Source organism: Oryctolagus cuniculus, chromosome 21, assembly GCF_051225735.1.
Source record: "Oryctolagus cuniculus isolate XC-2025 breed Fujian yellow rabbit chromosome 21, ASM5122573v1, whole genome shotgun sequence".
NCBI classification, from domain to species: Eukaryota; Metazoa; Chordata; class Mammalia; order Lagomorpha; family Leporidae; genus Oryctolagus; species Oryctolagus cuniculus.
The window spans coordinates 4,387,841-4,413,404 of record NC_142887.1 but is presented as its reverse complement, the minus strand read 5'-3'; the positions used below and the strand labels follow the sequence as shown (position 1 = coordinate 4,413,404).

At 43.2% G+C, this 25,564-nt stretch overlaps 1 long non-coding RNA gene across 2 annotated transcripts; it reads left to right on the top strand.

Moving 5' to 3' along the window:
- Nucleotides 1-682: 682 nt before the first annotated feature.
- On the top strand, nt 683-6,911 carry LOC149119805 (uncharacterized). Of its 2 annotated transcripts, none has more exons than XR_016227475.1 (2): nt 683-984; nt 6,657-6,911. It is a non-coding gene; the product is annotated as an uncharacterized LOC149119805 (long non-coding RNA). The 2 variants fall into 2 exon arrangements; XR_016227474.1 differs by having other exon boundaries at nt 683-998.
- The last annotated feature ends 18,653 nt before the right edge of the window (nt 6,912-25,564 follow it).

Sequence of the window (25,564 nt, the reverse complement as noted above, 5' to 3'; positions counted from 1 at the left end):
ATGCACTCTATGAGAAATTTCTAGCACACATGTGTCTATTCTTCCTCCTTTCCTTTCCAAATTGTTTGCCAGTCGCTATACATATTATTGAGCAATTGATGCCAGTGAAAGTTACTACAAAAATTACAGATCAGTTAATTGATTTCTGGAGAGGGCCTGAGCCACTGCACAGGTGTATCACATTCTCTCTAGTGACAGATTTCTCTAAATGCTAATGAAGTGTAGCCTTCAGGGCCTTCCACGTGCTTTGCTATGGATGAACCTAGATCTTACCTCTGTCTAAAGGTCTCTAAAAATTAAAATAATAAAAGTACTCAATGTGATACAAATTATGACACATTCAAAGGAGGTTGTTTTCAAAAAATGAAAGTATAAAATGGTGGGGGTAGTGCAGATAAAAAGTGGAAATGTGATCTCCCAAGCTTTTTTTAAATCTTAAGGGAAAATTTAAAAAAAAGTGTGTTTTAAGTAGGTGTGGGGCTCCATGGGATACGCAGCCATGGAGCCCCCACGTCAAGGTCGGTCTGATAGCTGTTGCTGTGTCTTTATCACAAGGTGGATGTTGCTAGTTTCGGTTAGGGCAATGCTTTCCCACGGTCGGGACTTTCCAGAGGAGTTGAGAAGGTTGTAAACAACAAGATGGCACCGAGGACCGCGCGGTGAGCCTGCCTGCTGCGTGACACCTCATCTGATTGGCCCAAGGACGTGTGCACACTGCATGAACAGACAGCGAATTGGAGTGTTCCATGCATGGACTTGAGCCCGCTTGCAATTGGCCAGATTTTGTTTATAAGCTGTGTGCTGAGGAAGGAGGGGGCTTTCCTGTCCACTCTCCTCTCTTCATTCTTTCTCTGTCCCTGTTATTTTCTCATTAAAAGTCTACTGAAGACTGATAAGCTGCGAACATGTCATTCCTTTGCGGGCAAGGGAGCGGCAAGTGGTTCCGTGACTCGGATCCGGACCACTTTCTACACGCAGGAATAGGTAAGGAACAAAAGGTAAGCATGCGTGTGCACGGAAATCCAGCTGGGGAAAGAATAGAAACTGCGGTTCCATCGAGGAAAGACGGGGAAATTAAGCGCCAGAAAAAAGGGTAAAGGAATCCCTTAAAAGGCGGGAGTACAAAGTGTTCAGAAATGCCAGGAAATAGGCGGAAACTTCCTTTTTACCTCCAAATGGACTATTCTCCGTCCACCACTAGCTTGCGCATGCTGTTGAGCTGCTTGTTAAAAGCTGCGGGGACGCCCGTTAAGGCGGCTACAGTATGCACATTCACTAGGGCCATTGCCAAGACGTCACCATGGTTTGTGGAAGGTGGCCAATTAGATGAGCAACAGTGGCGGAGAGTAGGGGGACAGTTGAGAGCAGCCAGAGAGCCGGTAGAAATACTTAGATTATGGCCACTCATTGAACAGACACTTCAGGACCCCACTGAGAGCATAGGGCTTTTACTTGATGAAGGATGTGAGCTCCTAGAAAAGGTTCAGGAGGAGTCTCGGCATGATAGTCAATCTAGTGACTGTGGTAGTCAGTGGGACAGGAAACAGATGGACAAAGGTCCCTGTAGGGACCAGCCACCGGATGAGACAGAGGAAAATTCAGTGAAGGACCATCCCCCATTGAGTGCGCCCCTGCGCTCGAGGGGGCCATCTCATTTATATCCCAGTTTGACTAGGCTAGCAAATTTGTCCTTAGAGGACGAACTGCTGCCGCAGTATTGTCCATTGACTCTCCCTAAATCAGCCCCTAGGAAAAAAAAAAAAGCTATAAAGACTCCATTACAGATACAGGGAATAGGGTTAAACAAGGCGAGCCATAGAACAGTTCATTAATGCTATAAAAATAGTCAGTCCTTGGTTCGAAAAAGGAGTCGTGAATAAGCAACATTGGGATTTCCTCAGAAAAAACTTAAATGTGCATTTAAAGAAACAAAGCAAGCCATGACAAAGGCTGTGAAAACTTTGTTGCAGATGTAGAGAATAGGGTCAAAGAAACAAACCATACAGCAGTTTATCAGTGCTGTTGAATCAATTAGTCCTTGGTTTGCTGAAGAGGGTGTTGTGAATAAGAAACACTGGGAGTAAAAAATATAGATCAGTGTACACTGGACAGCCCTCACCTTGCATTTAAATATTTCATTTCAAGTAAATGTTCTCTGTTATAAAGTTAATATTACTATGTGAAATGAGAAATTGTGGTAACAAAGTGTCCGGACTACCCATTCTGTTTTTGTTTTATGTACTAACTCTACCCCTATTATTGAAAGGAATGCTTGAGCAGATTATGCTTGGTTTGCTTTACAAAAAAAAAAAATGTAAGTCAAATATGCCATAAGTAGTTAAAATTCCACAAACCTGCAAGAATGTAATAATTACAGATAATAAGAGGCTAGTTCCCTCAGGTATGTTTCAATTTATCCTTAAAACATATTGAATATTATTGTGTTTGATTGCTGGATGTATACTTGTATAGAAAATTTGTATTATATTTTTATGATGTATTAATTATGCCTATACCTTGGTGCAACTCTAGGGCCAAATGTAAGGACAGATTGTTGGGATGGAGAGGCTTGTGTCTTTGTTTGGCTCTGATAAACAAGTAACTTGTCTGCCGGATGACCTTCTCCTGCTCCTTGGGAGCCTGGCCAGCTCCCGGGGAGGGGGATAAAGGAATGTTTTCTGATAAACAGGTGGGCATTCTTCATGTCTCGGCTCTCTGGCCAAGATCCAGGATGGGACGCACTGCTTTCCTAACATCTTGGCAATGAGCCACCCTTGTCCTTGGGGGCTTTAAGGGGGAGCCAGAGCAAGCCTCTGCTGCCGTTTCATCCTGGGGGAACACACAGTCAAGCTGAACGTTAAACGTGCCCGTGATGATTACTAATGATGTTTAATTCTCAGTATGGATCCTTTTCTGGTGCTGTGTGAAGATTGCCTAGTAATGCCCATAGTACTGTAAATTCTACAAAATATAAGTACAATATAAGATATGGATTGATTGGTTATTGTGGTTGAGCTGTTCTGTAACAGTCCCTTTAATAAAAAATTAACAAAATAAATTAATTTAAAAAACAGAACATTCAGGACCTGCCACTCTGCTTGGTATGTCATTACAAAAATCAACAAGGAGGACTATGCCTGATAAATGAGGGTGCTATCAATGTGGGCAACAGGGACATGTACAAATATTGTCCAAAAGTCAAACATCAAAAAGCCCCTCCTCCTGGGATTTGCCCCCGGTACAAAAAAGAAAGGCATTGGGCCAATAAATGTCACTCCAAAACTGATAAAAAAGATAATTCCTTAAATAAATAAAGTTCAGAAAACTAAAAGTGGGGCTGGCCCCAGGCCCCATCCCAACAAATTTTGGGGGCCATGACATTTGTTCCTCAAGAGGACACCCTAAATCCATCAATTTCCTCCACGGAGCCACAGAGGGTACTGCAGGACTGGACCTCAGTGCCACCTCCTATACAGTATTGACCCCTGAGATGGGCCCACAAGGCCTCCCTACTGGGATTTTTGGTCCTTTGCCAACTGGGTTTTTTGGTTTCCTACTGGGCAGAAGTAGTCTAACTATGAAAGGGTTACAGGTTTTTCCTGGAGTTATAAACACTGACTTTACTGGTGCGATAAAAATTATGACTCAAGCCAATAATGTAACTTTAACTCCAGGACAATGTATTGCTCACTTGATTCTGTTCCCCTTCTCTTCAATTGGTAGGTCTTTTTTTAAATAAAAGAGAAAATAACAGTTTGGGATCTTCTAATGCTTATTGGATACAACCCATAACTAAGGACCAACCCAAATTTTTCTTAAAATTAAATAAAAAGTTATTCAGTGGACTTTTAGATACTGGAGCTGATGTCTCTGTTATTTCAGCAGCAAGCTGGCCCACAAATTGGAAAAAGAAAATTACCATAACTCAATTGCAAGGTATTGGTCGGAGTCAAAGATTAACACAAAGTTCCAAATTGCTCCAATGGGAGGATGAAGCAGGTAATGCTGGAGCCTGTCACCCCTATATTTTGGCTGCATTACTTGTTAATCTCTGGAGACGTGATATTCTAACTCAAATGGGGGCTTTAATACATAGTCCAAGTAAGATTGTTACCATTAACATACTTCAACAAGGTCATTTGCCAGGTAAGGGTTTAGGCAAACAACAACAAAGCATCACATCTCCAGTTACTTTAACTGTCAATCATAACCAGAGAGACTTGGGTTTCCCTTGATGGCTACTGGTCAGCCTGTGCCCCATGCAAAAAATAAAATAAAATAAAAATCAGATAATCCCGTATGGGTGGATCAGTGGCCTTTACTACAGGAAAAGATAAATGCTGCACAGATATTGGTGGAAGAACAATTAACAGCAGGACATATAGTTCCTTCTAATTCTCCTTGGAATAGTCCTATTTTTGTTATCAGAAAGAAATCTGGAAGATAGCGATTGCTTCAAGGCCTTAGGGCTGTTAATGCTACTGTGGAAATTATGGGGGCTTTACAACCAGGTTTACCATTGCCTACTGCAATTCCAAAGGACTCTTATATTGCAATAATAGATTTAAAAGATTATTTTTATACTATACCTTTACATCCAAAAGTTTGTCCCCGATTTGCTTTCAGTGTTCCATCAGTAAATTTTAAAAAACCTATGCAAAGATGCCAATGGAGGCTCTTACCTCAAAATTGGCTAATAGCTCTACTTTGTGCCAACAACTCATTGATGCTGCTCTTCAGAAAATTTGCAAAAAATATAGCAATTTATATATTATACACTATATAAATGATATTTTGATAGCTGGACCCGAGGAATTTTTGGTGATACAGTAATAAGAGAGCAATTATCTGCTTTTGGTCTTATCATAGCCCCTGAAAAAATACAACTTCAATATCCTTATCAATATCTAGGCTTCCAATTGTACCCATGAAAAATACTTCCACAAAAAGTCACCTTACAATTGGATTCTTTACAGACTATAAATAATTTTCAAAAACTTCTAGATAATATTAATTGGCTCTCTGTACATCTCCACCTTAAACCTTTATTCAATATCCTAAAAGGAGGTCAAGCTTCTGTAATTTGTGATGGTCACTGTACGGTTATTAACACCTCTTTTTCATCTCTACAGTTAGTTAAATTAGCTACTGTTACACTTGCATTGCAGTCTACTTTGGATGTAGCAGTTAACATACACACCAATCGCAAATATGTGTCCCTATCAGTGCCTCAATTGGACATTTGTTCATTCCTTCCTGAATCCTCAGCTGCTTCTCCTTTGTTTTCTCGCATTTGCACTGTCATTCGATAGCATACCTGCCCTCTCTTTATAGGTCATATTCGAGCACATTCCAATCTTCCTGGACCTTTAGTAGAGGGCAATCGTTTGGCAGATTCTACTCTATGCATATATTCTATTGATACAGCAACAAAAGATCACGATTTACATCATTTAAATGTGGCCGGCGCCGCGGCTCACTAGGCTAATCCTCCGCCTTGCGGCGCCGGCACACCGGGTTCTAGTCCCGGTTGGGGCGCCGGATTCTGTCCCGGTTGCCCCTCTTCCAGGCCAGCCCTCTGCTGTGGCCAGGGAGTGCAGTGGAGGATGGCCCAGGTGCTTGGGCCCTGCACCCCATGGGAGACCAGGAAAAGCACCTGGCTCCTGGCTCCTGCCATCGGATCAGCGCGGTGCGCCGGCCGCAGCGCGCTGGCCGCGGCGGCCATTGGAGGGTGAACCAACGGCAAAGGAAGACCTTTCTCTCTGTCTCTCTCTCTCTCACTGTCCACTCTGCCTGTCAAAAAAAAAAAAAAGAATATTAGTTACATCATTTAAATGTTCATACGTTACACTTAAAACATAATATTACTCAAGAACAAGCTCGACAAATTGTAAAATTCTGTTCTACTTGCTCCATCCAGTTACCAGTACCTCACTTTTGCATTATTCCTCGTGATTTATTCCCCCAATCAACTATGGCAACTGGATATCACCCACTTCATGATATTTGGTAAACAAAAATATATACATGTGTCCACTGATCCTTGTTTTAAATTTATTTTTACTTCCTTACATACAGGTAAAGCTACAAGACATGTTATTGCCCGTTGCTTACAAGCTTTTGCTTCCCTAGGAACTCCAAAGCAGATTAAAACAGATAATGGACCTGCTTATATTTCTGCCTCTTTTAGAAATTTTTATGTAACTTTTTTCTATCTCATGTTACTGACATTCCTTATAATCCTCAGGGTCAAGACATTATTATATATACACATAACACTTTAAAACAATATTTTAATAATATAAACAAAAGGGGGAGTTTAGGGTTCTTGCCCATTCTCCTATTGCCCATTCTCCTAACAAATGGCTCTCACATGCTTTATTCATTTTAAATTTTCTCACATTGGATAAAGATGGTCATTTTGCAGCTGATCAACAGTGGTATCCACAAACAGCTGGGGTAAGAACAATGGTAAAATGGAAGAATCCTATCACCAATCAATGGAATGGACCTGATCCAGTACTGGTATGGGACATGGACTCTTAAGGGATGGGTATTTTTATGCAACCAATTTGCTTTTACATTGTTAACCTCTGATAAATTCACAACTGCTCATTGGCCGTGTGGCCCCAATGCTAACATCTGTATTTCCAAAGGCACGACAGCGACGCTCATTACCTGAGAACTGTGATGATGATGTCATCTTAATTGGAGACCTGCTTTCACCATGGCTATACAGCTAGAGGGAGTTCCTGGATTGGCTTATGGAAATAATCGTGGACTACGAAGGCTTACACGTTTGATGACCAAAACAATCAATCTTACTGCTACTGCGCTATCCAATATAGCTGAAGAATTGGATCAAGTTCGTTCAGGAGTACTCCTAAACCGAGCAGCTATCAATTATTTGCTGTTAAAAGATTATATAAGCTGTAAATCTGTTCCAGGGGAATGTTGTTTTAACATTACTAACAATGCCATATATCGAGTCTGTTATTGATAAACTTAAAAGAGTAAAATGCAACATATATTTATTGCTAACCCACTATTCATTTTGAGGGTTTCAATGGATTCATTGGTTATTAATGTGGGCTGGATTGTTACTGCTTTTCATACTTTGTATGGGATGTTTTCCATGTGTTCTACAATTTGTGCTATCTTCACTACAGTCTGTATGGACTGACATTCATCACTTAAAACTTCATACCAAACCTCCTTTGTAATCAAAAATAGTTAATATTTGGCTGTATGTTTCATCTCTCACCTAATGTTGGGCTAAAATGGTACACAAAAACGGGTAAGACACTCCACATCCTGTACCTACCTAAGACAGGGCTCAAGTTAAAGAATGGGTCACTATCAGTTGCTTGTTTGTCATGGTACTACTGGGCCTTGCCTTCATCACCAGATGGATCAGAGCCTTAGCACTCCGTCAGCAGAATACCGACTTGATAATCCAACAACCTATGCTGGCCACCTTGCGATCTCACCCCAATAAAGAAGTATGGCTTAGCATGATGGAGCAGTAGTCAAAGATGGGTAAACACTGATGGGCGCTCCTAGCAACCTAAGACAGAGGGTAGGACAGGCTTCCTATTACCTCCATGACGGGTAAGCAGGTAGCGCACCACTGGGTACCTAAGACAGGCACATTTCCATGCCATTTAAATAATAAAGAAGGGGGAGATGTGGGGCTCCATGGGATGCGCAGCCATGGAGCCCCCACGTCAAGGTCGGTCTAATAGCTGTTGCTGTGTCTTATCACAAGGCGGATGTTGCTAGTTTCGGTTAGGGCAATGCTTTCCCACGGTCGGGACTTTCCAGAGGAGTTGAGAAGGTTGTAAACAACAAGATGGCGCCGAGGACCGCGTGGTGAGCCTGCCTGCTGCGTGACACCTCATCTGATTGGCCCGAGGACGTGTGCACACTGCGTGAACAGACAGCGGATTGGAGTGTTCCGTGCATGGACTTGAGCCCGCTTGCAATTGGCCAGATTTTGTATATAAGCTGTGTGCTGAGGAAGGAGGGGGCTTTCCTGTCCACTCTCCTCCCTTCATTCTTTCTCTGTCCCTGTTATTTTCTCATTAAAAGTCTACTGAAGACCGATAAGCTGCAAACAGTGTCGTTCCTTTGCGGGCAAGGGAGCGACAAGTAGGACCATGAAAGCATACACATCTGTAAGCCTAATTCTGTGCTGTTTATGAATAGTCATTGAGCTGTAATACTTATCATGAATATCAATAGTATTTATATTTCCAGTTTTAAGATTGTAGTATGTGTTGCCAGCAATGTGGCATAGCCCATAAAGCTGCCACCTGCAGTGTTGGTATCCTATATGGGCACCAGTTTGAGTCCTGGTTGCTCCCCTTCCAATCCAGCTCTTTGCTATGGCCTGGGAAAGCAGTAGAAGATGGCCCAAGTCCTTGGGCTTCTGTACCCATGTGGGAGACTTGAAAGAGGCTCTTGGATCCTTGCTTCAGATTGGCGCAACTCTGGCCATTGCGACCATGTGAAAAGTGAACCAGAGGATGGAAGACCTCTCTCATTCTCTCTCTCTCTGCCTCTCCTCTCTGTGTGTAACTTTTTTAATTAAATAAATAAATCTTTAAGAAAGAACCCTTAGTATGTGTTTATATTTACAAAAACTGATTTGCACATTTCTCCTATGGCTTGTTGTGTATACTGCATCCAAAATAGGATGCTCTCCAAACATTCACTATCCTAATTATTGTTTGCTTTTGAACATATTTGCACATGCTTTCTTATATATGTATGTTATCCAACTTGGCACAACTTGTCTCAGACATTTAAAAGAATATTTTATATGTAGGACACTGTACTAGTTCTTTGCCTCTGTGCAGCTCTAAGTTTATGTATTTAATGATTAATTGATTTCATATCACCATCTAGATAACCAGTCTATATTTTATCATGTACTTGTGTCCCTGCATTCTTTCACTTTAATTCGCCTTTTTTATTTCTTTATTTTCCTCCCCAGAGATCAGGCTTGTGCTATAACTCATATGCACAACACTTTGTTTCATCCAGAGAAAAGGAAAGTGTAAAATTCAAAATCTCATTCTGCATAACTTATCTCTTTCAATAGCTTGAAGTACATTTGAATGATTTATCTTTTATTTATTTAGCTTTAATTCTAGATTATAGAGAAATAGTTGAGGGTGCCTCGCGCTGGGGGCTGCGGGAGGGAGCGCGCTCCCGCCCCTCTCCCCGGGCCCCTGTGCTGTAGGCCCCCGCGGGAAGGCCCTGGGGCTCCCAGCCCTCCTTCAGGGTCGGGGCCTCGGGTGAGACCCGCGGGGTGGGAGTCAGGGGAGGGACCAGAGAGCAGAGACTTTGGGGAATCGGTGAGAGTGAAATCCAAAGGGGTGCCTTAAAGGTAAAGTCGCTATTTTACCGCCTACTCTTGCCCGCTGGGCCGGCGCCGCCTCTTAAAGGGCCAGAGGCTGCGTTTTACAGAAGCCGCCCCTCTTGTTCCTGTGCCCCCTAAAAGGAGTTGTCTTATTAAAGGGCCTAGAGGGCTGCATAAGCAATGGCAGGAAAAGCTCCCGGGCCGCTCAGTGGCGGCGCCCTCTTAAAGGGGAAGTCTGACCTGCTGGAAAGGCATGGACCGGCCTTGGAGGGCTGGCTCTACTCCATGCACCTGGAGGGCCACGGCCGCTTGACTTTGGGGATGCTTGGCCTTGTTAGCGCAGCAGCTTCTGGGCACGCGCAGGTCCCCGCAGAGGCCTCGCTTACCATTTCAAGGGGGGGGGGGTGCTCATTCATTCGTTCACTCATTCATTCTTCAAAGGAATTTGTTCCCTGGACACAGGCCCCCATTTCTGCTGCTTGGGAAAACCGTGGCCCAGGCTGCACCCTGGTTGGTCCTCTGCACGCTGGGCGGCCCTGAAGCAGGGGCTGCCTCAGTAGGTGTTGGGGGCGGTAGAGGAGAGTTGAGCTAGCCCCAGGAGTCAGTCTGGCGACTTCTGGAGCCAGTGTGGTGGTCCTGGCTGCGGGGGCGTGGTTAGTACTGGCAGAAAGCACAGGATAGCCCCAGGGGACTCTCTGGTCCAGCCACCTCCAAGGGGAGGAATGCCATGGAGACACGGATGAGGCTGGGGCAGAGACTGGGGAGTGTCGGCAAAGACTTGGGAGTGAGGCAGGCGCTGGGGACGCTGGCGTGCCAGAGAAGCCTGGAAGGTGCCCCAAGGAGGGAGCAGGCTGGTGACCAGGGTGACCCTCAGCCTTAGAAGGCACGGAGGGGACAAGGCCGCAGGCCATGGGGAGATGACAGGCTCAGAAACGGAAGCTCTGGGAGGTCTCAGGGCAGCGGAGTGGAGTGGCCTCCCTGGAGCTACTGTGTGGGGAACAGATGGGGTTAGGAAGGGAAGGGGCAGAGACCTGGCGCGGCCTCCAGGAGAAGAGGTGGTAGCACACAGATGGGCCTTCAGAAGTGGCCAGGTTCTGCACGGGACCCTGTTGGAGGACTGCTTCCAGAGAGCCAGGGGGAGAGAGGGGGCGAGGAAGGCCCTGCGTCCCAGGCTGCCACCTTCAGACAGAAAACAGGGGTTGAGTCGGGGTTGAAGCAGGCCCAGGAAGCTGGGGTTGGGTTGGAGTTGGGCATGGGAAGTCCAAGGTGTCCCAGGTCCATGTGGCACAGCCTGGCAGGGGAGTTTGCAGTCTTCTCTGTGCATCCCTGAGAGTGGACATGGCTCCCAGGGGGAGACTTGTGGGAATGCAAGGGCACAGGTCCGGTGGGCAGTGGGCTCCACGTGGAGGAGGGGTCTCAGTATTCTCCATTGCGTGGGGTGGTCCTGCAGCCCTGCAGTGTTGAGAAGGACCCTTGGCCTCACCCCAGAGGCTGGCAGCACCTGCCCTCCAGTTGATAAACAGGCGGGGCTCCCCTGGGAGGTAGGAGCCGCTGGCACGCTGGCTGGAAGCTGAGGGCTTCCTCTCTGGATTGCTTGTGTTTTCCTCGGAGCCTGTGTGGTCCTTGGCGGGGTTGCCCACTTAGAGCAGGAGAGGACAGGGTGCTGGAGTCTGGGGAGAAGAGAGGCTACCAGGGAGCCTCAGAGCCATGGGTGTGTGCAGTGGGGTTGGCTGGGCCACCTCGGGGGCCAGTATATGCTGGGGGTGGGGGGGCTGTGAAAATGGGGGCGGGGCAGTGGCACAGGGCCCACAGCAGCAGGGGCCACACACCTGGTGGTGTCCAGGGACTTGGGGTTCCAAGAGAAGGTGAGCTAGGAGGCAGGGTGATGGTGGCTAGGAAGAGTGGTTAGAGGCCAGGGCCCTGCAGAGGCTGTGGTCAGACTGAAGGGTTAGGGCGAGGCCCGGCTGCAGCCCCTGTGGAGGAGCAGGTGGGTGAGGTCTTTAGGGAGCTGCAGGCGGCAGATGACATGGCCTGGAAGTATGGGCAAGGTGCACAGTCCTGCCCGCTGTGCCCAGGCTGCTCAGTCTGGGAAAAAGGCCTGCCGCGCCCAGGCTGCTCAGTCCAGGGACATGGCCAGCGTGGCGAGGGTGACCTGTTGTCCCAGTTTGTCGGATGGTTTCCATTTTGACACTAACAGCCTCTTTTCCTGGGCAACCCTGGGCTTCTGGGAGTGCACGTCCCATGGGAGGCCCCCCCCGCGGGGTGGGTGGCCCCAGGGGAGGCAGCCAGTGTGGCCTGGGGCTAAGTATAGCACCTGCCGCTGACCCAGAATCCCTCTACCAGGTGTGATGGTCGGCTCCAGGGCAGACAGGGCACCTGCCTCCACTGAGGAGGGGGCCAGGGAGAAGCCAGGCCCTGCCTGCTCCCTCGCCCTGAGCCCAGTATGAGTGTGGGGAGTGCGGCACAACGTTCCGCTGGTCCTCACAGCTGTTGCGTTAGATATTTTAAAATTTAATTAGCCAACATGTTATGAAGAACTTCAACCTTTTTATTGAATTGGTAATATTATATTTTAATTTATGCTTGACATTTAATCTGCTTCTAAATTTTTAAGGCCTCATCTCTTTATCAGCACAGCCTGTGCCTGGTATGCTGTTGGCCCCAGGCCTGGGGAGTTATGATAGGGAGTCTCTGGGAAGCCAGTGGTGGCTACATCAGTGGAAGCTGTAGGCTGCAGGGGCTGTAGGAATAGCAGCATTGGTCCCCATGGACACATTTCTTGTGGAGGAATCATCTTGAACCTGGCCACCTATTATGTGGGGTCCTCTGGGGGCTCCTTCTGCTTATTCTGGTAAGGCTGCATCTGTCTTCCATTGCTTCTCCTGCTTGTTTTGCCCCCTGACTGGGTGTACGACCTGGGGCCCCAGTTGGCCTCCCTGTTGGCTTGGAGTCCTTGCTGCTGGGAGCTGGGTTGAGATTATGAAGTTGGCCTGCAGCTTGGGCTACAGGCTGAGAATGCACGAGACAGGGTTGGTCTCTAACAGTCAACCCCATTTTCCAAGACACTCCTCCCAGAAGGTTCCAGAGAGACAAGGCAGCAGCTCCATCCTGACCAGGTTCTTACAGCTTGTGAGAAGAAGACTGGAAGCCCATGTGGAGGAAGGCAGAGTGTAGCTGCAGGAGGCTGGTCATGCTGACACAGGAGGGTGCTGTTTAGCCCATGCAGTGTGTAGTGGAGAGGATCATCTGGGAGTTCCCCAGTAACAATGCCAAGGATGCTACATACCTGCTCTGAGGTGCCAAAGTGTCTGGAACTGGTGCTCACAGCCCCAAGGACACAGCCCACACAGTCCAGTTTGTGGAGGGGCTCTTCTGACAGGGGGCCTCCAAATTGGTGTTCCTGCCCACAATGCTCATACTCAGTGGTCAGGGTCACAGAGGGACCACAGACTGCAGAGAACATGAGCCAACTGTCAGGGGCTTCTGTTGCCTTGCTGATGAACTAAAGGTAGAAACCCACACCAATGCACTGGAACATCAGTGCCTGCTTGCATGCCCAGGCCTTGAGCTTGACATTGGCCTTGCTGGTGAACACTCCAACAAATGCACATTGATAGAAGTTGGCCCTTATGTGAGCAGTGGCACCATGGAGCGCTGGCTGCAGCTGGCCTGGAGGTTCAGGTTATGCAGGATGAACCTCAGGGACATTTTGTGGAAGGACAAGCACTTGAGAGCCATGGCCATGGACTTGCTATAGCAGGTCTCTCAGCTGCTCCCACCAGCACCATCATGTTGGTTCAGGTCAGGCACAGCAATGTTCCTTCACTCACAGCCTGCAAACATGCTTCCAGGATGCTTGTGTTAGGGTTCCAAGTGGAGGACATATTGCTCTGCTCCCTACCCTCTGGAGCCAGTGCATCAGTATCTAGTCATCTGTGGGGTGGGGCTGTACCAGGTGTGCCACTTCATTGAGCTTCACATGACAGCATTTGAGAACAATGGCCCTAGCAGAGGCATTGTTGGTAACTACAGATTGGGGCTCCAGCACCTCTCAGGTCAGTTGAATGGATTGTATCCAGAAGCCACAAGGCCCTCGAGCACCCAGAGGCCTCCCTCACAGATCACCCCTGCAGCAGCTGTTGAATGTTGGTCTCTAGGCCCCAGGTTTCCATGCCTTTTTGATTCAGCCATTTACTCATCTTGCTCTGACAAGTCCACAACCACCTGCTTCAGGTTCTTCCCAGCTGGTACCTTGATTTGGAGTTCTCTGGCCTCGAGATGAGACAAGCAAACTCTCTGATCACAACTCACATCAGGTCCCCATGAAACTCTTTTACACGGTGACAGAAGACCTTATTGGAGGTGAGAGAGGCTACCTTCACAGCCCCCTCAGTGTGTGGTTTACTTTTTCTCCGGTGGGCTCTCTTATATGCAGTGCTTTTTGCCTTTTTCCATTGCTGCTGGATTCAGGGATGCTTGGAGTTTCCCCGCCATAAACCAGGCTCTACAAAGACTTATTGTGAAGCTTAGATAACTGAATTAGTTTCTCACATTTCCCCTTCTTCTAATATGTGATGTAATAAATGATGTGATTAAATATACTTGATGCAATATTCAAAAATAATCACTCATTCAACTGAATTTTAAATATATATAATAGTATGTCAAATAACCTTGTGAGAATAAAGCCTACTGTTTCAATAGGTCAACAGTTATATTCTTTTAAAATTTATATGTTGAGAGACAAATAGAGAAGAACACAGAGAGCACCATCTGCTGATTCTCTTATGAAATGTCCACAAAAATCAGAGCTGGACCATGACTAAACTGAGAGCTTAGAACTCAGTCCAGGTCTCCTACATGGTTGTAGAAACCTGGTTTTAGAGCCATCACTTGCCACTTCCCAATGGAATTCTTTAGCAGGAAGCTACATGTCAGAGTGGAGCTGGAACTCAAACCCATATGTTACTTGCTAGAACAAGTGCTTACTCTGAAAATATTATTTGTAGAATATTTATACATTTGTCTAACTACATCTTAGAAATGTGGAAGCAATGAATACTCCTAATAGTTTTATATGAGTGTTTTTTTTATCACTGGGAAGTGTTATTCCTGCTTTGTTGTTTCTTTGTTAATTCCCTGTATGATTGTATCACAGAGTTTCTTAATTTTATGTGGCATAGTAGTTTCCATATAATTTCTTTAATTATTTTTATTTTAAAAAAGATCTGTACATCGAAAAATATTGGCACAAGATTTTTCTTGTGGAATTAAAGTAAAAATTGTTAGCATTTCATCAATTATATTTTGTCCCATAGAGAGACAGAGAGAAAAAAATCAATAGATACAAACAGAAAGAGAGATAGACATCTCCCACAAACATGCTGACTCCTCAAATGCCTACAATAGTCCAGATGAGGATTGGCCCAGATGTGAAGTCAATCCAGAAACCCTACTTGAGTCATCACTTGCTGCTTCTCGGAGTGCATCTTAGCAGGAAACTAAAATCAGGGGCTATAGTGGGAATTAAATTCAACCTTCCACCATGGAATACAGGCACATCAATTGCTAGGACAAGTGCCCACTTTTTAATTTTTAACTTGTCTATTTATTCAAATGGAAAATCATTTTAAAAATATTTCAGAGGGGCCAGCACTGTGGCATAATGGGCTAAGCCACCTCCTATAGTGCTGGCATCCCATATGGGTGCTGGTTCATGTCCTGGCTGCTCCTCTCCCAATGCAGCTCTTTGCTATGACCTGGGAAAGCAGTAGAAGATGGCCCAAGAGAGTGGGTCCCTGTACCCATGTAGAAGACTCTAAGGGAGCTCTTGGCTTTGAAATAGCACATGTCTGGCCAATATAGACTTTTAGCAAGTGAGCAAATGGATGACAGACTTTTCATTTCTCCTTCACCCTACCTTTCAAATAAAAAAATAAAATCTGTAAAAATGATTTTAGAAAAATATTTTTTAAAAAATATTATAATTTTATTTATTTATGAGACATGGTAGAATAAAGGAACATGAAGTTAACTTTTCCATCTTAAAAAAAATAAAATAGGCCAGCAATGCGGCTCAATAGGCTAATCCTCTCCTGCGGCACCGGCACACCAGGTTCTAGTCCCAGTCAAGGTGCTGGATTCTGTCCCGGTTCCCCCTCTTCCATTCCAGCTCTCTGCTGTGGCCTGGGAGTGCAGTGGAGGATGGCCCAAGTGCTTGGGCCCTGCACCCACATGGGAGACCAGGAGAAACACCTGGCTCCTGGCTTCAGATCAGCACAGTGCGCTGGCTGCAGTGGCCATTGTGGGGTGAACCAATGGTGAAGGACGACCTTTCTCTCTGCCTCTCTCTCTCTCACTGTCCACTCTGCCTGTCAAAAAATTAAAATGACTTCAGCAATAACTGTCTATATTTATCAGGTGTAATGTGATAATTCAGCAAAGGTAACCATGTGTACCGGTAAAATCAGAGATACTAACATTTTTTCACATTTGCCTTCCTTTATGATTGCAGCCTATGATAACCTCTCTTCTGTTTGTTCAGGCAATATCTAATAGTTTATTGTGAACTATTGTCACCCCACTCTTAGGTAACACTAGGAACATATTCCTTCAACTTGTGATTTGATGCCCATTATCCAATCTCCTTCTAATCTCCCACACATACTTAGCATTCTACAGTCATCATTATTATGTGTAAGATTGATTTTTTTAGATTCTACACCTGTAAGAGAAAACATAGTATTTGTCTTTGTGTGTGTTTCAACTATTTAATTAATACCATGTTTTCCAAGTCCATCCATTTTTGCTGAAAATGACAGAATTTTATTCCTTTTATGATCAAATAATATTCTATTGTGGATATATACCATATTTTCTTTATGCATTCATCTGGTGATAGACATATTGGTTTATTCCATATCTTGCTATTGTGAGCAGTGCTACAATACACATGGGAGTTCAGGTATCTTTCCAATAGAATTATTTTGTATCTTTTGAATATCCACCTAGCTGATTCTTTTTATTAAAAAAAATTAAGCAAATAAACACTAGAATCAGCCAGTCCCAAAGGGACACATATCACTTGTTCTCCCTGATAGGTGACAACTGACTGAGCACCAAAAAGGGAACCTGTTAAAGTGAAATGAACACTATGAGAAATGGTGACTTGATCAGCCCTCACCCTGACTGTTGATGAGCAACTTAATATGTTATCCCTCTTAGTATTTTTTTTGTTTGTTCTACTTCATACTTCATACTTTTGGTTGAATACTGTAGTCAATACACAATTCTTCTTAAGTGCTGAAACTTAACTGAAAAGTGATTGCTGTTAAATATAAGAGTGGGAATAAGAGAGGGAAGAGATGTGCAATTCGGGCCATGCTCAAGCTGACTTACCTCAAACAGTAGAGTTAGAAACATAGCAGGGGATTCGAATTCAATCCCATCGAGGTGGCATGTACCAATGCCATCTCACTAGTCCTGGTGATCAATTTCTGTTCACAATTGATCGTAATGATAGGACTAAGAACCAAAGGGATCACAGAAACAAGACTAGTGTCTGCAAATACTAGCTGATAGAATAAAAAAGGGAGAGAATGATCCAACATGGGAAGTGAGATGCACAGCGGACCCATAGAATGCCAAATGTCCTAAACAGTACTCTGGCCTCATAATCAGCCCTTAAGGCATGCGAATCCGGCTGAAATGCCCATGAGAGTATTTCAGGCATGGAAAGCCAAGACACTCTGGGGGAAAAAAAAAACCTAAATGAAAGATCTCCATGAGTGAGATCCCAGTGGAAAGAACGGGCCATCAAAGAAGGAGGTACCTTTCTCTGAAGGGAGGAGAGAACTTCCACTTCGACCATGGCCTTGTCTAAATATGATCAGAGTCGGTGAACTCAGGGGGCTTCCATAGCCTTGGCAGCTCATGACAAGAGCCTAGGGTGATTACTGAGGCCATAAACAAGAGTGTCAATTTGTTAAGTCAACAACAGGAGTCACTGTGCACTTACTCCTCATGTAGGATCTCTGTCCTTAGTGTGCTGTACATTGTGATTTAATGCTATAACTAGTACTCAAACAGTATTTTTCACTTTATGTTTCTGTGTGGTAGCAAACTGTTGAAATCTTTACTTAATGTATGCTAAACTGATCTTCTGTATATAAAGAGAATCGAAAATGAATCTTGATGTGAATGGAAGGGGAGAGGGAGTGGATAAGAGGAGGGTTGCGGGTGGGAGGGACGTTATGGGGGGGAAGCCATTGTAATCCATAAGCTGTACTTTGGAAATTTATATTCATTAAATAAAAGTTAAAATAAATAAATAAATAAATAAATACTAGAACCGTGAGCTACCCATTTATTTTATTTTTATTTTTTTTTGCAGACATGTTGAGTTTTACGTGCACATTCAAACATTGAAACTTTCAAATTAAATTGCAGGTTTAACAATGGGATTTTTATTTTATTTTATTTTTTTTATCTTTTATTTAATGAATATAAATTTCCAAAGTACGACTCATGGGTTACAATGGCTTCCCCCCCCATACCGTCCCTCCCACCCACAACCCTCCCCTTTCCCACTCCCTCTCCCCTTCCATTCACATCAAGATTCATTTTCGATTATCTTAATATACAGAAGATCAGCTTAGTATACCTTAAGTAAGGATTTCAACAGTTTGCTCCCACACAGAAACATAAAGTGAAAAATAATAGATGATTTTTTTAAATGATGATGAAATCAGATCAGACCTATTGTCATGTTTAATCCCAGTGAGAGTCAAGTTGGGAATTGATAATTTCTTTCTTTCTTTTTTTTTTTTTTTTTTTACAGAGGATCAGTTTAGTGTACATTAAGTAAAGATTTCAATCGTTTGCACCCCCATAGAAACACAAAGTGAAATATACTGTTTGAGTACTCGTTATAGCATTAAGCCTCAGTGTACAGCACATTAAGGACAGAGATCCTACATGAGGAGTAAGTGCACAGTGACTCCTGTTGTTGACTTTACAAATTGACACTCCTGTTTATGGCATCAGTAATCTCCCTATGCACCATAGCCTTGGAAACAATGGGATTTTAAGATGAATATTGTGATTCAATGAGTTATGTGGTTACTTGAGGCTTCCACATCCTGTATCAGATTGCTTGATTTGGAATCTTACCTCTAATTCTGATCCCATTTCCTGTTAGTGTGCACTCTTCAAGGCAGCAAAGATGGTCAATTACTTGGGTCACTGCCATGCAGCTGAGAGACTCAGATGGAATTCTTTGTTCCTGGCATTGGCCAGGCTGTGCCCAGATTATTATAGACATTTGTGGAGAGAACTGGTGGATAGAAGTTTTTCCCTTCATGCCTCGACTTTTGTATCTGTAACTGCCTTTCAAATAAATACATCTTTTTTAAAGGATTTATTTTATTTATTTAAAGACAGAGTTACAGAGAGTGGTAGAGACAGAGAGAGAGAGGTCTTCCATGCACTGGTTCACTCCCCAAATGGCCACAACAGTTGGAGCTGCACTGATCTGAAGCCAGGATCCAAGAGCTTCTCCAGGTCTCCCACATGAGTGCAGGGGCCCAAGCACTCTGGCCATCTTCTACTGCTTTCCCAGGCCACAGCAGAGAGTTGGATTGGAATAGAAGCAGCCGGGACTAGAACCGGTGCTCATATGGGATGCCAGCACTGCAGGCCAGGATTTTAACCTGCTGCAGCACAGCACCAGCCCCCAAATAAATACATATTTAAAAATAAGTGGGGTCTGACCATACTGGATCCATAATCCCAGGGGATGACAATTGACTGCAGCTGGATAGCTGCTATTTCTTTCAGATTGTAAGCATTTGCTAATTCACCACACTCATTATTGTAGTCTAATAGGTCTTCTTCCATCCTCCACACTATGCCTGAGCACAGTTATCACTGAGTGGGAATTCTGTCAAGTATCAAATTGTCATGGATAGTCACAGAGAAGACTTATCAGGACCAATGGCTTCTTGAATCCTTTGGAAACTATGTTATTCCCATTCTCAGGAAGAAATGGGTTCCAATACATGTTGAGCTCAAGGGATGATTATTCCTGGAGGGCCAATATTTTTGGTGTATATGTGGGGGGTCAGGGTTGTGAGGTGCATTTCATGAAAACTAGAAGTTATGGGAATGTTGGGCCTGCAAAATAGCATTGGTAATGAAAATGTATCTTAGCATTTAGAAAATCTTAAATTCAGTGGCTTAGAAGAAACTGCTTTGTATAATATGCTTGATTTTAAATATATGATTAATTTTTGTAATGAATTAAGGGGAGATAATTGATAGTCTACCTCATGATAAGATCTCATTAATGGGGAGTTGAGGATTAATTGGAGAGGGAGAAACAACTCAAACTGCTGGAAAAGGCTGAACAGAGCTCACAGAATATGAGGCAGAAAACAGTCCTCCGTTTGGGTAGGTCAAAGATGATTTGAAAATGCATGACCATGGCTAGTGCTGTGGCTCACTAGGCTAATCCTTCTCCTGGGGCACCAGGACTCCAGTTTCTAGTCCTGGTTGGGGTGCCAGTTCGGTCCTGGTTGCTCCTCTTCCAGTCCATCTCTCTGCTGTGGCCCAGGAAGGCAGTAGAGGATGGCCCAAGTGCTTGGGCCCTGCACTTGCTTGAAAGACCAGGAGGAAGCTCCTGGCTCCTGGCTTTGGATCAGCACAGTGCACCAGCCATAGTGGCCATTTTGGGGGTGAACCAACAGAAGGAAGACCTTTCTCTCTGTCTCTCACTAACTCTGCCTGTCAAAAAAATAAAAAGAAAAAAAAGAAAACGCATGACCAGGTGCTCCATTGTCATGTGGAAAAAGGCTTTGTTTCCCAGGTGAACTACCACCTACTCTCTAGCCTCAGCCTCTGTAGCATGCCTGCCCTAACCCACAGTGTCTAAGTACAAATCCAGAGATCTTTGCCCACACTGATGCCACAGGGAGGGATGGGAGAATTGGGGGGTCATTGGAAGATGCTAGGTCTAGCTGACCCTTGGGTTGATCCACTACCTATTTCTAGTCCAGATCTGATTGATGGTCATCATCTTTAGTGTTAGCCATGGCCATGTCTCATGATGGGTCTAGGCTTGCACAATGTTACATGGCTTCTTCGCTACCACTCACTCAGAACATATTCCACTCATCCTGGCATTAGCTGGAGGCTCCATTCATGCTCAGGCTCAGGCTCTGGCTCCCACTGACTCAAGTAAGGAGTTAAGATACACACTTGTAACACCCCCATGGAACAGGCCCTAGAGTTAATTTTATAAAAAATGATTGCAACATTGGACTTTAGGACTCCTTCACAGTATTAAAACCAATTGTAAATACCAATGAGCTTCTTTAAGTGAGTTGTTTCATGTATATTTTGTAAATATTTTATCTGGAGTTCAAGTTACACTCAGGGCAGGGGAGGATACTACCATTGTTAAATGTTCTTTGCATATTTATTATAATTCTCTTGAAAATGCCTGGTAGAGTTTTAAACAGACATGACATTTCACAATACCATCAATAGATATTACAGATTTCTATGATGAGAGTTATAAAACATTAAAGAAAAAAGTAATCCAGGACATGTTCAAGCTGACTTACCTCAAACGGTAGAGTTAGAAACATACCAGGGGATTCCAATTCAATCCCATCAAGGTGGCATGTACCAATGCCATCTCACTAGTCCCAGTGATCAATTTCTGTTCACAAGTGATCATAATGATAGGACTAAAAACCAAAGGGATCACATAAACAAGAAAAGTGTCTGCAAATACTAGCTGATAGAATAAAAAAGGGAGAGAACGATCCAACATGGGAAGTGAGATACACAGCAGACCCATAGAATGGCAGATGCCCTAAACAGCGCTCTGGCCTCATAATCAGCCCTTAAGGCATGCGGATCTGGCTGAAATGCCCATGAGAGTATTTCAGGCATGGAAAGCCAAGACACTCTGGGAAAAAAAAAAAAAACCTAAATGAAAGATCTCCGCGAGTGAGATCCCAGTGGAAAGAACGGGTCGTCAAAGAAGGAGGTACCTTTCTCTGAAGGGAGGAGAGAACTTCCACTTCGACCATGGCCTTGTCTAAATATGATCAGAGTCGGTGAACTCAGGGGGCTTCCATAGCCTTGGCAGCTCATGACAAGAGCCTAGGGTGATTACTGAGGCCATAAACAAGAGTGTCAATTTGTTAAGTCAACAACAGGAGTCACTGTGCACTTACTCCTCATGTAGGATCTCTGTCCTTAGTGTGCTGTACATTGTGATTTAATGCTATAACTAGTACTCAAACAGTATTTTTCACTTTATGTTTTTGTGTGGGAGCAAACTGTTGAAATCTTTACTTAATGTATGCTAAACTGATCTTCTGTATATAAAGAGAATCGAAAATGAATCTTGATGTGAATGGAAGGGGAGAGGGAGTGGGAAAGGGGAGGGTTGCGGGTGGGAGGGATGTTATGGGGGGGAAGCCATTGTAATCCATAAGCTGTACTTTGGAAATTTACATTCATTAAATAAAAGTTAAAAAAAATAAAGAGAAAAGTAGAGGAAGACACAAATAATGGAAAAACCTTCCATGTTCATGACTTGGAAGAATTAATATCATCAAAATGCACACTCTTCCAAAACCAATTTACAGAGTCAGTGAGATACCATTCAAAGTACCAAAGGAATTCATCTCAGATCTAGAAAAAAATGATGCTATTAATATGGAGGCACAGGAGACTTAGAATAGTGAAGCCAATCATACAACAAAAACAAAGCCAGAGGCATCACAATACTAGATTTCAAGACATACTACAGGGCAGTTATAATCAAAACAGCCTGAAACTGGTACAAAAACAAATGGATAGACCAACAGAACACAAAAGAAACACCAGAATTTAATACAAACATCTATAACCAACTTATATTTGATCAAGAAGCTAAGGCCAATCCCTGGAGCAAGGACAGTCTATTCAACAAATGGTACTGGGAAAACTGGATTTTGACATGCAGAAGTATGAAGTAAAACCCCTACATTACATCTTACATAATAATCGACTCAACATGGATTAAAAATCTAAATACATATCCATACACCATCACATTATTAGAGAATATTGGAGAAACCCTGCAGGATATTGGCAGAGGCAAAGACTTCTTGGAAAAGACCCCAGCGGCACAGGCAGTCAAAGCCAGAATTAATAATAGGGATTACATCATATTGAGAAGTTTCTGTACTTTAAAAGAAACAGTCAAGAAAGTGAAGAGGCAACCGACAGAATGGGAGAAAATATTTGCAAATTATGCAACTGATAAAGGATTAATAACCATAATCTGCAAAGAGATCAAGAAACTCCACAGTAACAAAATAAACAACCCAGTTAAGAAATGGGCCAAGGACTTGAACAGGTATTTTTCAAAAGAGGAAATCCAGGGTCTGGTGCAGTGGCTCACTTGGCTAATCCTCCACCTGTGGTGCTGGCATTCCATATGGGCACCTGGTTCTAGTCCCGGTTGCTCCTCTTCCAGTCCAGTTCTCTGCTGTGGCCTGGGAAGGCAGTGGAGGATGGCTCAAGTGCGTTGGCCGCTGCACCTGCATGAGAGAGCAGGAGGAAGCACCTGGCTCCTGGGTTTGGATTAGTGCAGCACGCCAGCTGTAGTGACCATTTGGGGTGTGAACCAATGGAAGGAAGACCTTTCTCTCTGTCTCTCTCACTGTCAAAAAAAATTTATTTATTTATTTGAAAGGCAGAGTTACACAGAGAGAGGAGAGGCAGAGACAGAGAGAGAGAGAGAGAGAAGAGAGGGAGAGAGAGAGATCTTCCTCTTGCTGATTCACTCCCCAATTGGCTGCAATGGCCAGAGCTGTGCCTATCCAAAGTCAGGAACTTCTTCCAGTTCTCCCACACAAGTGCAGAGGCCAAAGGCCTTGGGCCATTTCTACTGCTTTCCCAGGCCATAGCAGCAGAAAGCTGGGTTGGAATAGGAGCAGTCAAGATTAGAACCGGCACCCTTATGGCATGCTGGTGCTTCAGGCCAGGGTATTAACCCGCTGTGCCACAGTGCCGGCTCTTAAAAATGTTTATATAATATCTGCAAAGCTGTATCTACACAGTCTATCACTGTACTTAATTAATAATAGTTCATAATAAATATTGGAAGTAAAATATTACTTCAAAATAATGTAAAAATCTAATCCATTTTAGTTCTAGAACTCTCCATTTACCAATTGCACCTTATGTGTTCTGCTTAATGCAGCATCCTTAATCAATCATATTGTCTTCATCAAAATAATAAACCATAGGATATTTTCATCTCTCTTTTCCCTTCTCTTACTACCTGTGGAATGAATAATTTTATAGGTGTTTTCAATTGCCTTCTAGAATAGTGACTATAAGCCATAACTTGGAAATTATTGAACTATCCAAAGACTGGTTTCTCTTATTTCTTCATGAGTGTGGGAGATCCAAAAAGCAGGACATTTAAAACCAAAGACACAGGATATTTAAAATCAAATACCTAAATGCATCTCCTTAATACAGGAAGATGTGAAAAGAAAAACAAAAGCAATCATAAATAATTTACACAGCTTGTGGTGATCTTTTCAGTTTTGTCATTGGGAAGATTCCTAAAATAATGATTAGATGTTAGTTTTTTATTTTCTTAGATTTTTTCTTTTTCAAATTTATTTGAAAGGCAGAGTTACAGAGGGATATGGAAGAGACACAGATCTTCCAACCACTGGTGCATTCCCCAAATGGCTCTAATGGCCAGGGATGCACCAGGCCAAAGCCAGGAGACTAGGGCTTTTTCTGGATCTTCTACCTTGGGTCAGGGGTCCAAGCAATTAGTCCATCTTCTGCTGTTTTCTCAGGTGCATTAGCAGGGAGCTGTACTGGAAGCAGGTCACTTAGGTCTTGAATTTGCACCCATAATTGATGAAGGCATTGACTTGGCTGTCTAATCCTTTTCACTACAACTCTGGCTCCTTCTGCATTTTCCTTTAATTTAAATTCATTCTGTAGTAGGTACTAACAATTTTTACTCTAAATATTTCTGGATATATTTCCTCAATCTAGGTGTGTTTTATCCTTGTTTTCCACTCTAGTCTCTTTTACACATCTCACCCCGTATATCCATATGCTCTCATTCAGAATTTATACCAACATATTCTCAATGAAAATATGACCATTAGCCATTATTTAAAACCTTAATTTTGAAGCATCTGGACATTATGTGTTATGCTTTAAAAATCCATATTCTGCCCAACCCTTCATCTTAGTCCTTTCCTATCTGCCTATTGCTTTGACATTACTGATTTGTTTGCTGATGCCCTTCTCAGCAATATCTATATTTTATTTTATTTTGTCCACATATAAACTTATATTCCATTTAATATTATACAAACATTTAAACTTGAAGAATGAAATGAAAATAGGTACCTCTTGTAAGTGTGAGATAAATGAATTCAAATTTAAGAATTTGCTTTTATTTTATTGAATCTAATTTATTTGACTTCTTTTTTTCACAGTAAATATTTTTTATTAATTTTAAGACTCATCAGTTCTCATCATGAAAACACAGTATTACTTTTTTTCTAATATAAGAACATTCTATGAGCATCACAGTTATCATTTCATGAATATTTATTTTTGTTCAGCCAAGCATTTAATGAGCAATAATTATTTCAATTTTTCCACATGTCAGACATGTCCAAGAAACAAAATGTGAAATGACTGGGTCTATTCTTTCCCCATTTCTGTCACTAATCTTGCACATTCCCTTTAATATTTCCTAATATTGAAAAACATTTTTCTCTTCTCCAGTTAGTAACCTTTAGAAAATGTGCCCAAGTGAATTCGTTATTTAAGATATGGCGAAGTAAAGTATTTTAAAAATGAAGAAACCATTATTTATATCCTAAAACTTCTTTTGATTTAAGCAATAATATGTGTGTATATTAGGAAAAAGGAAAATGCAAATAAACAGAAGAAATAAGGCATCCATAGCCCTGCCACTGAGAAACTTTCTATTTTAATCCTTCATGATTCTTATTTCTGTAACTTCCTCTTTGAATGTAATTGCTGTGGTACAGACATTTCTTTGTTTTCTAGATTCAAAATATGATAATGAAATTTGAATAAGTGATTAATGTAACAGTAGTAACAGCAACAGGTTAAAAGTACAAA